The 14,697-nt window shown below is 36.2% G+C and overlaps 1 protein-coding gene and 1 long non-coding RNA gene across 4 annotated transcripts in view; one reads left to right on the top strand and one right to left on the bottom strand.

Annotated features, from left to right (window-relative positions):
• HOMER1 (homer scaffold protein 1) overlaps positions 1-14,697 on the bottom strand; it is a 168,729-nt gene that overhangs the window by 42,277 nt on the left and 111,755 nt on the right. The gene's annotated exons all lie outside the window — the stretch shown is intronic.
• Positions 8,571-14,678, top strand: LOC102488185 (uncharacterized). 3 transcript variants are annotated; one of them, XR_001370018.2, is made up of 3 exons: positions 8,571-8,637; positions 12,196-12,260; positions 14,239-14,678. It is a non-coding gene; the product is annotated as an uncharacterized LOC102488185 (long non-coding RNA). The 3 variants fall into 3 exon arrangements; XR_001370019.2 differs by having other exon boundaries at positions 14,195-14,678; XR_333839.3 differs by having other exon boundaries at positions 8,635-8,700; positions 14,195-14,678.

The following is a 14,697-nucleotide window of genomic DNA, read 5'->3' as shown; positions in this document are numbered from 1 at the left end:
TGCTCGGCTCCCACATGGCTGACTGTGGTTCTAGTCCTGGATGTGGTAGCTTACTTTTCCATTCTCTCTCTCTCTCTCTCTCTCTCCCTCCCTCCCTCCCTCCCTCCCTCTCTCTCTTGCTCTGTCTCTCTCTGATCAAATTTAAACAAACAAATAATAATAAAAGTTAAATAAAACAATTCTTAAAAAAAAAAAGTCTACAGTTGTGTACAGTGATGTCCTAGGTCTTCCCATTCACTCATCACTCACTCATTGGCTGGATGAACAACTTCCACCCCTGCAAATGTCATTTATGGAAAGTATCCTATCCTGGTGTACCATGGAATCCATTCCCTATGAATTTATGGCATAATAGGTATTTAAAATAAACAAACTCTGGTCTATTAAAAAAAAACAAATAAACAACCTGTCTTTCCAACCATTTCCAAGTTATAGGGTCTTGGGCAAGTTATCTAACCTCAATTGGTCTTGCTTTTCTTTTGTGTAAAATTAGGATCAGTAACTTTTTTTTTTCTTTTAAGACAGATTTATGCTGTAGGGTGAGTACACTCACTGCAGAGACAGAGAAGCAGAAAGTGAAAAATCACCCTCTGGGGAGGATGGCCACACCACAATCCCTTCTCTTCTCAGGATCCTGGGCACGCACGCACACATACCTGGTGTGCGTTTTAAGCCACTGGGTCCAGGACTTGAACCATGATCGACTAGGTGGGAGTCCAGCGACATAACCATTATACCACCTGCTGGTCCCAGTAACAATTATCTTAATAGGGTAATTATTTTTAGAAGAATTATTTTTCCTTTTTTTTTTTTTTTTTGGAGAGGTTTTTGCTATAGGGTGCATGGACTCGCCAGACAAAGAGAGACAGAGAGATAGAAAGCGAGAAATCACCCCCCCCGGGGGGATGGCCACGATGCAATTCCTTCTCCTCCGTGCTCCTCTGGGGATCCTGGGCACACATGCCCAACGTGAGTTTTAAGCCACCAGGTCTGGGATGCAAACCGCGGTCGACTACATGGGACATAGCCATTATGCTAACTGTTGGTCCCATTAGAAGAATTATTTTTATTTAGCTTTATTTACTTATTTTAATTTGACCAGAGAGGAACAACAAAAAAGAGAGAGAGAGAAAGTAAGAAAAGCAAGCCACCAGGTTTGGAACTTGAACCACAGTCCATCATGTGGGAGGTCCAGCACCCTTAACCACCACGTCACCTGGTGGCCCCATTAACAGGGTAACTTAGAGAAGTAAACTTTCTATGTAAGTACCTCTGAAGAAAGCACGTAATAGATGCTCAAATGTTAGTACCTCTCCGCGTTGCACAGAAAAGAATCTTGAAAGTCTCTTGAGAGAACTATAAAAAACCTAAAAAGATTTAAGTATTTTAAAAGGGGCCCTTAATGATTAGTGATGTAAATAACTGAAATAGGTATAATTTAAAATGAACCCACATCAGGTATACACCCATTGATTTATGTCATCACCCTTAAGTACTATAGATGTATTATTTATAATAGGTTAAACCTTTACGGTAGGTTTCAGAATAACTTTAGCAAGTTAATAAAGGAAAAAATAAGTAAATGGAAGTAAATGTTTCATAGAAGCAGTATGGTTGATTTCTAATTGTGAAAGGGAAGGAAGCAGTGAAACAGGAATCTGAACTATGTTCTGTATACCTCATAAAAACATCCTGTACTTCAGTACACAGTTCCCATTTTATTTTAGAGGGCTCAAAACGATTTAGCTCTATCTCTGGTTTATTTTTTATTTATTTATTTTTTTAATTCCCAGGAGGAACATGCACTCATTAGCGAGAGAGAGAAGATCCCCCCAATGGGGAGTCATCATGCTATCATCCCTTTTTTCTCCATTCCCCCAGTCTGTCAGGATCTCGCGTACACATGTACACATGACACGTCTGCTATGTTTTCAAGTTGCTGGTTCTGAGATTTGAACCTGGTTGGCCACAAGGGATTTGGTTCCCAGTGTGTAGTGGTTAAACACTGAGCTTCAGAGCCAGCCCTCTACCTCCATTTTTATTCACTAACACGAGAGAGCCGTAGTGGACCACAGAAATGCCCTGGCTCCTATTACTGTGCCCCAGCAGCTAGAGTTGCATTTCTATGTGCTGCTGCTGAGCTCACGCTGGAGACAACTCTGTCCTGTAACATCGACGCACTGCGTGCCCAGCACAGTCCCTGTGCCTTCTACAGTCTTTGCCATGTACCCTAACTTGGCTGTGGTTGAGGAATGGAAATAAAAGGGAGAAAGGCAAAAGAGGGCCCAATTTCACTTTTACTTTATATTCTAAGTGCCGGCCCCTAACCGTGATGCCCTGTGGAGATTCCTTTTGAAGCAGGTCTTATTCCTTACCCAAGTGGCTTGCACCTAGAATCCCGTCTACAGGCAGGAAGACTGCAAGCTGGAGGCTGACCTGTGTGACATGATGTGACTGTCTAAAAAGGAACCAGGCATGAAAGCACCTGCCTATGGTCCCAGCTACTCAGGAGGCTGCAGCTGGAGGATCATGAGAAAGTGAGACTCTGTCTTAATTAAGGGAGAAAAAAAGAGAGGGAGGGAAAGATTACCTTTGAAAATTTAAATCAACCTGTTCTCTTTAAGGTAGAAGATGTTGATATCAACTTCTTGCTCAAAAATATTTGTGAAAGAAACTGCTCTACAAGTTATTTTAAATGTTTTAACGTGCATTAGCTTCCCTGCTCTAGTGCACTTGGAGGGTTGGGAGCCAGAAATAAGGGAAGAGAATAAAAACCATTCAATGTTTCCCCTCATAGGTGGTATAATTCACAAAATACTGAACTGTAGTGCTGGAAGCCACATGGCTGACTGCTAGTTGTGATCCCCGGGTTGGCCTGAAAAACATTCAGGGTGTACCTAAGTGTCTATAATTCTAAGGAACTGGAGAGCTGGGGAAAAAGGATCATAGTTGTACTGCCACTTAAAACAAAACAAAACAAAACAACACAACTACACAGTGAAGCCACTGCCAGTTAGTAAGTGAGAAGAAAATGAATTGACCCAGGTGATCCTGTGAATTATTTATCTACTCTGTTCATATGAATCAATATTTGTGTTGATTTCCCTTTTTTAAAAAGCTGACCATTTGCATGGTGGTTAAGGTACTGGATGCCTCATGACTGACTGTGGTTTGAGTCCTGGATCTGGTGGCTTAAAAAAACACCAGTACATGTGCATGTATGACCGATATCCCAAGAGAAAATGGAGGAGAAAAAACTGCAGCATAGCCATTCCACCTGGGGGTGGGGTGGGGCACTTTCTCACTTTCTTTCTCTCTTGATGAGTGTATACACCCTATAACAAAGTTTAAAGAAAAGAGAGAAAGAAAAGGAAACAAAAAACTGACCATTGACTAAATGCTTTCTTTGGAAACTTATTTACAGCATGATGTTAGATTATCCCGGTGGGGAGAGATGTCTTGAGGAAACCAATCCTGCATACTCTGTAAAGCATTATGTTTCTTTCAACACTTATAAATACACATCCATCTTTTGCAAAGAGGAAGATCAATCAATTTAAATCCTGTTCTCTTATTTATAGGATAATAGTACTACAATTGCTATAGTCGAATAAAGGCAGAAATGAATATTTTCATATCTGTCTATAATCTGATTTCATTTTGGAGGCTAAAACATCTGTTCCCTTGAGAGAAGGTCACTTAACGAAAATTCACCCTAAAAGTTGTTTAGTGGGACCAGCAGGTGGTGTGGTGGCTGAGGGGCTGGACTCCTACAAGACCAATTGCAGTTCAAGCCCTGGTCCTGGTGGCTTGCTTTCCTACTTTCCCTCTCTCTCTCTGGTGAGCACACATGCCCTACAGCAAAATCTAAAAAATAATAATAATAATATATAAAATTAAATAATTATTTTTAAAAACTGTTTAGCACATTTACTATAGTATTGTTGGGAAAAAACATAAATAAAATAATAGACCTCACTCTAGGTACTGACAGAATTAAAAAGATGCTATTAGCAGAGATTCAGCCAAAGCTAAAATTGGTAGGAATTTGAAGGGACTTCAAAACAGTTGTGAAACAATGAAATTAAAGTATGACTTTATTGGGAACAGCAGTTAGCATAATGGCTATGTCGCTGGACTCCCATGTAGCCAACTGTGGTTCGAGTCCTGGACCCGGTGGCTTAAACTCACGCCGGGCACGTGTGCATGCGTGCCCAAGATCCTGAGAGGAGAATGGAGGAGAAGGGATTGCGGCATGGCCATCCACTCTGGGGGGTGATTTCTCACTTTCTGTCTCTCTGTCTCACTCTGTCTTTCTGGTGAGTGTATGCGCCCTATATCAAAAACCTCTTAAAAAAAAAGTATGATTTTATTCTGGTGCAAAAAATTTAAAAATCCATGCATAGTTTTGTCATAATATGCAATCCTTATGAACTTATTGATAACCTCTTGAATATGAAAACAGTAAAATCTGTTTCCTGTGTATAAAATCCTTCCATCTTTTATAAATCAGTACTAAGCAATAATTTAATTGGCCAACATTTGATACTCAGAATGAGAACTTTAACATTTCAGTTTAAATTTCTTTTTGAAGAGGAGGCCAAAATCAAAGATCACCACTCGAAACTAAATGTTTGAGAAATAGCTTAAACAAAATTTTACTTTATATACTGTTAGTTGAGGCAGAATTATCACTTCATATATTTAATTCACACACATGCTATGTAAATAATATGCAAAGGCGAGGACCATGATCAAAAGAATTATGCAAATGAACTCTGAGGACAGGGCAATGATAATAAGTAAATAGAGTCCAGAATTAATAACTTAGTCCACTACTGATGCTTGGCTACTCTCAAGAGAGGCTTTTCTGGTTTTCCTTTAAAGCCTTCTTGATCAGCTGGATGGAAGCAGAGGTCTCCTATCTCTGAGAAACAACTTTACCGGCCCAGGTGGTGAAGTCTGACTGTACTCCAGTGCCAGACTGATTCAGCAAGATTCACCACTCTAGCCACAGGAAGATGATACCACTGAAATGCCAGTCAGCAGGGCATTTGCTCTGTTGTTTATCCAGCAGCACTGCAGACCTGAATATATTCACCATAAGAACTCAGTGTTCCTTGATTTAACACCTTCTTTTGCCAACTGTGGCTTTGAAAGAGTTGTTCTTTGTGCAAAACTGTCACACATGATATGAAGACAATTGACCTGAACTTCATTTATATACTGTCATTAATACTAAGTCTGAATTAATTAACGCAGACTATTAAATGCAAATATTGTAATGGATGAGGACTTTGCTATCCATGTAACAGCAAAAGAACTAAGATTTAAATGAATACTCCTGTGGCTTTACCAACTGAACTTTTTAGTTTTATTTAATTTTATTTATTCGTTCATTTTTAAAATTTGACCAGAGAGACACAGAGAGAAAAAGGGAAAGTGAGAAAGCAAGCCACCAGGTCCAGGACTCGAACCATGGTCAGCCATGTGGGAGTGTCCAGTGCCTTAACCACCATGCCACCTGCTGGCCCCCTCTAACTGAACTTTTAAGATTTTTTTCCACATGTGCTATTCCTCCCCTTCATTACCTTATGGACAATCTCCACTTAAGCTGCATATAATTATATATTAAGGGTGTTGAGGATGTCATGTAGAGAGATCACTGAAAAAAGGTGACTACTTTTCAACCAGTTTATGGATTTAACTAGTTTATGAACTTAACTGGAATATGGAATAATAAAAATTAGTGATAATGTGATTGTATTAATTAGAAATGAAACTATTACGGCTGGGATAAAATCTTTGGTCAGGTAAAGTATGGATTAAACAGATTTGTTGTTCTAATGTCCTTAAGCATCATAGCTAACTTGCAAATTGTATTTCAAGAGATAGGTTAAAAATATGTACGAAGTAATATAGAAGAAGGACTTGTACATTCCTTTTGGCGGCTAAGAAAATAATGGACATTTGCATGATTAATATCCAAAGTTGCAAGACTTAACTGTAGAGATGGATGACTGCATGCTTCACCTTTATTTACATGAAAAGTAAATAATTTTCCTTTTAGTTTTTGTTATACAGTGAGTACACTCATTAGAGAGAGACTGATACAGAGAGTGAAAGAGAGAAAGTGGGAAATTACGCCCCAGGCAAGAATGGCCTTGCTGGAATCCTTTCTCCTCCATTCTCCTCTCAGGATTTTGGGTATGCATATGTATGCATGCACATGCTCCTGACATGATTTTCAAGCGGCCAGGTCTGGGACTCTAACCACAAAGTTGGCCACATGGGATCCAGTTACGTAACCTCAATCCCATTTGCTATCCAGAAAGTAAATAATTCTGGGGCCAGCAGGTAGCGTAGTGGTTAAGGCACAGGATTCCTACATAGCAGACCACAGTTGGAGTCCTGGACCTAGCAACTTGCTTTGTCACTCTCCTCTTCTCTCTCTCTCTGGTCAAATTAAAAATAAATAAATAAAAATGATAATAAAAAATAAAATTACATAAATAATTTTAAAGTAAATAATATTATAACACACATAAATGTGAGTACCTGTGGAACTACTTCAGGCTCTTCGATTAATATCTGCTCGGCTGTTTTCTATGGATGAATGCACATTCCACTAAAACTAGGATCTAAAATATGCTCTTAAAGGAAAACCATACCCCATGACCTGGGAGTCTGGGAGCTTTTATCACACTGTGTTCACCCATAATAGTGAACTGCTTATGTAAATGCTTTATTTTATGAGTTTGTGATGATTATTTTCTCATCTTTCAGCCAGTTACATTGTATCTCTGTGATTATTACTGACTTAGAGAAATCAAGTTAAAGCCTTGGGAGAAACTCTACATAAATACAGATCTGGGAGTCCAGCTACCATGCTGAGTATCTTGGAGATGAACATTTAAGACACCAGAGGGTGGCACAGTGGTTAACAAGATGCTCTGAGAGGATGACGCACATGGAAGATTCCAGGTTCATGTCGAGAAACCTCCCTGAGTATACCAAGCATGCGCATGTCCATGATCTGGAACTGACTGGTTAGGAGTGAACTGTGGTATCAAGACCCTGTTGTGGGTACTATCTCACTTTCTATTTCTCATAGAAGAAATAAACTAAGGAAAAAAAAGTCATGAATTATAATAAGATGACATAACTTGAGGCAATAAACTTCATCTGCAACCTAAAAAAATTCATTCTTTAGAACAGTGTCAAATAATTCTTCCAAATGCACTTTTTTCTTTTTTGTTGAAGTGAATAAAGAAATTCAAAATAGGGGGAAAAAACCACCTTATATTAGATTCCATTTACTGAAACTACTTAACACTATATTCACAGATGAGCTTACCAGACAGTGCTCAACGATATTCTGAATCTATAATTCTGTCAGAAGTTCCTCTTCTTTAGCAATTGAGAACCATATGACAAATTCTACAAAGCTGGGCATTTATAAGTTTTGGCTTTTGGGCAAAGAAAGATAAAAAAAAAGTGATAATCCCACTTTCCATCTGCATTAAGATTTGCATGTCTTTTTAGACATGCAATGCTAGTATTTTGATGGTTATTGTACAATCATATAAGCTATCAGTGTTTTGTAATTTCTGAACTGAATTTAAGCAAGTATCAAAAATAATAAATCAACAATATTGTCTTCCGTGCGTCTAATGTTGGATATAGATGTAATAACATATTTCTTTTATTCTCAAGGATTTGCTACCCTAACATCAGGAGGGAAAAAAACTAATAAAAAGGAACAGTTAAGCTATCACCTGATTTGACAAATGTTTACCACATATCTACTGTGTGTCAAGCACTCTACTGGACAATTGTTCTCAAAAAAGCTTTCAGGCTAGTGAACTAGAGTTACCTTTTTTTTTTTTTTAATTATTATTAAGTGTATTTGTTTTATTCATAATACAGAATGTGAGTGTGAGCACAAGCACACGTGAGAAAGAGAGAAAAAAGAAACAGAAGCACGCTCAAGATTCTCATCATGCTGCAATCCCCTCTCCCTGGCCCACCAACTAATCAGGATCTGGGCATGTGCCATGTGCCTGGTGTGTTTTTAAGCCACCCCAGGGATCCAAACCTGAGGCAGGCCGTGTGGCTTACACATTGCAGTTCAGTTTGCTACTCACTGGGCTACCAGGCTGGGCTAGGACTGAAAATGTCTCTCTCTTCCTATTCCCTGACTCTCAAAGCGAAATAGTGAAGAATCTTCTAATTTCTTCCATCCTAATCTTTCTCTATACATTATTTTCAATGGCTAATACCATGAAAATACCCTCCAGAGTGGGCCTATCTCTGGTCAGTAGACGGATGAATAATATGTAACTCCATAAAAGGGCCTGCTCTCAAGATCCAGCCATGTCACCACCGATCCTTTCTATCACTTTGATCTCTTCTTTCAAGGCACTTTAATACCAGTAAGTATATAGTAATTTATGTCATTATTTTCTTGCTTCCTCACTTAAACAGGTCTACTAATGTAATGCACAGTATCTAGCAAGCATGTATTTGTCATAAGAGTACAAATGGAAGTATGAGATCACAATGCTGAAGTAACCATGGAGATAGCTGGGGGATTCTTCTTCCAGCGCACCTGGGGGATCACCTCTAAATCATCAAGTATGTCTACACTCCACTGCTTCATGAAGCTCCTTGAGGGCAATCTTATCCACCTTTATGCTGGTGTGAAGCCATACTCAATAAATGATATTAAATAAGTGCTAGAACAAACCTACGCACGAACAACTGCCAGAAAAGGCTGTTTGTGCATAGTTTCGCCACTGACTGCTTATGTGAATAGACTCATGGTGATTTTAGATACATAACTCGTTAAAGAATTTCTGACTTGTGTGATTAAATATGTACATGCATACATATAACAGTCCAAGAAGATAACTGTATTGTAAAGGTCATTGGTGCTCCCAGCCTCTGAGTATGTTTTAGAATCAATGGTTTATACTGGAACTACTATTGACCTTTTTACCCTCAAATAAAATTTAGAATCAACTTTTAAACTATCTAGAGTGTATAACCCTATTTTGGAAAACATATTTTTTTAAAAAAGATTTAATTTAATTTATTTATTTTAATTTGACCAAAGAGGGGCAGAGAGAAAGAGAGGGAACATGAGAAAGCAAGCTGCCAAATCTGGGACTCACACCTTGGCCAGCTATGTGGAAGTCCAGTGCCTTAATCACTACATTATAAGCTGGCCCCTGAAGGTATATTGTTAAGTTCTAATTTTGTGCTCACAAAACAGTGACTTTTCTTAAAACCCCCTTCTACATGCTGAAGGGTTGCTCTACCCTTACATGTAAATCTAAGAAGTCTTAGGACAAGTTTTTCAAATGTTTCCTAATGCTATGATGGTTTCAAAATATAAAGCTTAGCTCAAAGCATGACTAAAGCATTTAGCTTTCTACTTGATAAACATGCAGACTGTATTCTTATATATATACACATACACATATATATTATACTAAATCTATGTTAGTATATTATATATAAAGCTATATTCTTACTATTGGGTCCTTGGAAAAGTCATGATGCATTTTTGCATGGGAAAATATAGGAAAATAGGTCATCACTTTTCCAATGACCCAATATATCACTAAACAGCAACGAAAGCATGCAAGGAATAAGATGAATTTACTATGGCTTATACTATGTACATTATCCAAATCTAAGACTTCTTTTTTTGGAGAGGTTTTTGCAATAGGGCACGTGTGCTCGCCAGACAGACAGAGCGAGACAGAGAGATAGAAGGCGAGAACCAAATCTAAGACTTCTTAATAATTTTGCTTTGCAAATATTAACCACCAGTTTTATAATCATTTACAATCACTACACACACACAGACATACACACACACACACACGCACACTCACTAAGCCCTCTTAAGGTATTTGCCAATGTAAATAATTACAAAATCAACATGAACATGTTGACGTAACCTAAAGCACAGTATGTCCTCAAATGAATTAAATGCCTAAAGACTCAATACTCATGGATGAATTTCAACTACACATTTTAATGATTCATTACCCATTTTGTGCCAAATAATGAGTGAATCTTATTAATTACCATCTTTTTGAAGTTTGGTCTCCATATAGAAACAAAGTTTCTTCAAGACATGTTAAGGAAAGACTGATGTAGAAAAACAAATGATTAGAGTCAAATATTAATTCTGGTATCTACGGATTTTAGAAAAATTCCATAGCTTAACTATAATGAGACAATTGTGAAAGATAAAGTGATAGAGATAAAACTATAAAACATTAATTATAAAAATAGAAGTCAGCATGTGGTGTAGTGGTTAAGGGTGTTGGACTCCCACGGTTCGAGTCCCAGACCTGGAGGCTTGCTTTCTCACTTTCTCACTGTCTCTGACTCTCTTTCTATTTTTTTTTTTGGAGAGGTTTTTGCTATAGGGTGTGTGTGCTCTCCAGAAAGGCAGAGAGAAACAGAGAGATGGAAAGCGAGAAATCACCCCTCAGGGGGGATGGCCACGCCGCAATCCCTTCTCCTCCATTCTCGTCTCGGGATCTTGGGGAAGCACGCACACGCGCCCACCATGAGTTTAAGCCACCGGGTTCGGGATTCAAACCACAGTCGACTACATGGGAGTCCAGCAACATAGCCATTATGCTAACTGCTGGTCCCTGAGTCTCTGTTTCTCACTCTGTTCGTCTCTGATCAAATTAAAATAAGTAAATAAGTTAAATAAAATAATTCTTTAAAAAATTATAAAAATATAGGATTAAATATGGATCCAACAAGGCTTTTTCTATGAATAGACATCCATATACACTATCGTCTAATCTTTAGAAGTATTATAGGATAGTATACATAGCCTAACATTCAGTTTTCACTGATATTGCTAAATAAACTGACCATTACAAGATTATCTCTTGAATAAGAAAAACAAATGAAGAATAACAAAGATGGATTTTTCTCTCATTTGGTATCATTAAAGTTCAGTGAATTAAAAGCAAAGATCATTTGTTCCTGGCCTTTATGAATATAATTTTTTTCTAATAAATTGTCTAGAACTTAAATTGTAAAGTATAATTTATAGACAAGATAGCAACACTATTTGAAGTGCTAAAGGTCTGTTATTTAGTTCTATTACTTCCACACATAACAGTATATTAATATAATTTATTAAGTGCTTACATCTTGCTTTTCCAAAGAACTGCATATGTGCCTTCATAATATTTCACTGGTTAATACCATATTCCAGAAAGAACCACTTGGTAGAGCAAGTTTTCTTCAGTTTGCTGATTATAACCTAATACTACTAAAACACACTCCCAAGTGTGCAAGACGTAACACAACATGCAAGCTGAGTTATTGATGGCATTATAGTTCAGAAATTTATTCCAAGATAATCATCCATTCCACGATTCTATGAATTATCTCTTGTGCTTTATAGTGGATCTATTGTTGAAAAGTAGTAATTGATAAATCACACATTTTGAATTCTAAGTACAATCTGGAAGAAATTTAAATAAATTTAATTATGTGTGAAATAATGCAAAACACTATTTCTTCTTAACAGTCTGTTTAAAGAGAGATGGCTAATATACCCTGTACGATGGGTTCTTTTATATAGCACAGTAATATTTCTCAGTGTTTTCATGATTATAAACTCAGTACTGAATCTCATGACGTGCCATAGAAGACCACAAGAAGACATCTTTATCATTTCCTGGACCAAAGATGAGATCATTTAAAAATAATCAAGGGGAGAACTTAGAAATCATACCCACACTTTTACTTAACAGATAAGGAAACTGAAGGTCAAAGAGATCAAGTGATTTGTCTAAGTGAATCCAACTGGTGTCATAGCCAAAAGAACACAAGTACTAACCCTTTACTTTTGAGAAAGATGATTATAAGAATGTTTTGAATTTTTGGAAACCAACAACATGATACTAAAACATTACATTATTTACATTTTATCCCAGGAATTTATTCCCTTAAATAAATCAGTTTCAGGATGCATTCTATAAACTATTCCCATAAGAAAATGGGAACTGATACAAGAAAGTCCTTCTAAGTTTTAAATACCAGAAAAGTAATACTGCTAAGGTAGTAACTAATAAATATTATTACATATCTTCATTATTACTGAAGCACATATTCACTACATTTAATATTTGCTTTCTAAAATAGATTGGCCAGAAGAGCACATATTTTATCTAGATGCATACAGTATTTGCGGGGAGAAGGGGGCCGGGGTAAGTACCCTTTCTCTAAATATTTTAATTTTAAAAATAACTTTAGTAGCACGCTCAACTTTTTTTTTTTTTTTGGTAAAAAATCAGAAGGGGCAATAGAAACCAGGTTCAAAATTTTTTCTAAAAGAATTTCATTTTTATTGTTGTTTAAACATAAAATTTATGAATTTTCTAATTATTTTAAAACTGACTCACTGCTTATATATTTTTTTCATTATTATGAGACTAGAAATTACAAAATGTCATTCTTACTGCGATATTCAAACATATGTGCATTCAAGTGAATAAAAAATTCTACATTATGGATCAACTTGTATCATCGACAGTAAACATGGATATATACACAAAATCCCTAAAAGAGCAGAGTTTTATTCAATTTTTATCAGAGTCTAAATTCTGGGCATCTCTGTAAAAATCATAAAATGATTTAAAGGAGGAAAATTAGAGGGACAAACTGAATTAGCAAAAGAAAGGTCCTTTTATAGTCCCCTTTCCTACACAAGTTTAATAATTTAACAAGTTCAACAACATAAGTGAGTGAATTCTGTGGTATACATGGAGAAGTAGTAGTGTCTCTGGGAAAGTATGCAAGGCTCATCTAAAGCTATTAAATATTTTTAGAAAGCAAGGCATACAAAAAAACCCCACAACATTCTCTTTTCAAATGCTTCCCTGATCCCCCAACATTATTAACCTAAGACTATGTCCATTACTTCTTCTCCTTTTTTTCTTACATATACATGAGTAACAAAACAAGCAGTTAGATAATATGGTAATTTAGAAAAGATATTTTAAATTATTTGCTTATGAACATAGGATTATACACTTGAGTCCCCAAGTTCACTTTGAGTTGATTTGCCATTTCATACTGTAACTCAGTGAGAACAAACAACAGAAAGTAGAAATTTGATAGCAATTAAAATTTTTTTCTTTAAATCTTGGTTCTCAGAGCCATTACTTAACAATCCATGTGCTTTGCCCAACCTTTGATTTGAAAAAATGGGTTGACTTAAGTGAAACATATGTCATGAAAATGAAATTGTTCAAATGAAATAAAATTCTGCAAGCTATTAAATTTTTCTATGCATAAATTTTAACTTAAAGGCATTTTCCTTTCATTTAGTAGAGACACATTTTTTAAAAATTTTTCTACTATGATATGAAGCATGTGTTTAATCAAATTTCTACTCCTACAATAATCCTATTTTTTGGTGAAAATATCACTGAGATTTCACCTTTACCTAGTACCACAGAATTTTATTCCATTTTTATCAGAGTCTAAATTCTGAGCATCTCTCTATGAATCTCAATCCATGATTTTCATTTTTTTCTTTAATTGTATCACTGTATTTTTCATTTTCTATCATTAGAATTTGATGAGTTGGGTTACATTTTATCTCATAGGTATGAATAATTAAACCCCAACTAAATAAGAGGGGAAACCAGACATTTTTTACTTTAGCTTTTCTTTAATAATCATATTTGTATAAAATCTCTTAATTAAAAAAATCAAATGTAACAATTCATGCAAATTAATTCTTTATACAAGGATGGTCATTGGTAAATCAAATACATCTTCATTATCTTCCATTTAAAAACGTTACCTAATATTCATTCATAACTATGGGAAAACACCTGTAAATTTTTAAATAAACAAAACCTTATGACTATAGAAACTATCAGCAAAGAGACAGGCAAGAATTATTATTTCTAAACTTTTCTTAGGAACATTTAAAATTTGCCTCACAACATCCCTGTGAGGTAGGGAGTTATGTGTCCTCATATGACAGCAAATAAAATGACTAAGATAGAAGCATCAGATTACATGTAGAAAAATGGTTATATGTAGGTCTTTAAAAAACCAGTATCTATGAACCAGTTCCACTTAGAAGTCCAGGAAGATTAGGTTTCTTGTTTTTCACTATCTTTATCAGGAGTAACAGCTATTTTGATTCTCGACTAATTTTTCTCCATCAAGAGCCTCTGAGTCTTCTGAAAATCAGTGGAGCCAAGTATAATGGCATTTTGCAACGGAACCAAACATAAGATGCCCCACCACGTCATTTTTTTCTTCTTCTGCAAGGAGATAGCTTTAATGCTATTAAGGAATACACAGGAATTCAAGCAGATCAATAGCTTCTTTAAAGGTACTACTTCTTTTGACTCTTCGAAGTTAAAACTGTGATGACTGGGCCTTTCTAAATTGTCATGTTTCTTCCATGTTAGTTTCTTTCTCAGCGACTATTTGTGTCTTTTCAGCTAGAATAAACTGCAGATTCTCTTCTTCCATGGAAATGGCGATTCTGCTAAGTTCCAAAAGTAATGGTGTTCACAGAAGACATCTACCAAGGAAATTTGGCACTCTCCACAGCAGGGAAAAAAAATCCAACTCAGAGAATTGATCTTTTCTGCTTTTCAAAAAACTGTGCAGTAGGTA

The sequence above is a fragment of the Tupaia chinensis genome, unplaced genomic scaffold (genome assembly GCF_000334495.1).
Source record: "Tupaia chinensis unplaced genomic scaffold, TupChi_1.0 Scaffold000099_1, whole genome shotgun sequence".
NCBI classification, from domain to species: domain Eukaryota; kingdom Metazoa; phylum Chordata; class Mammalia; order Scandentia; family Tupaiidae; genus Tupaia; species Tupaia belangeri.
This window is presented reverse-complemented; position numbering and strand designations above follow the sequence as displayed.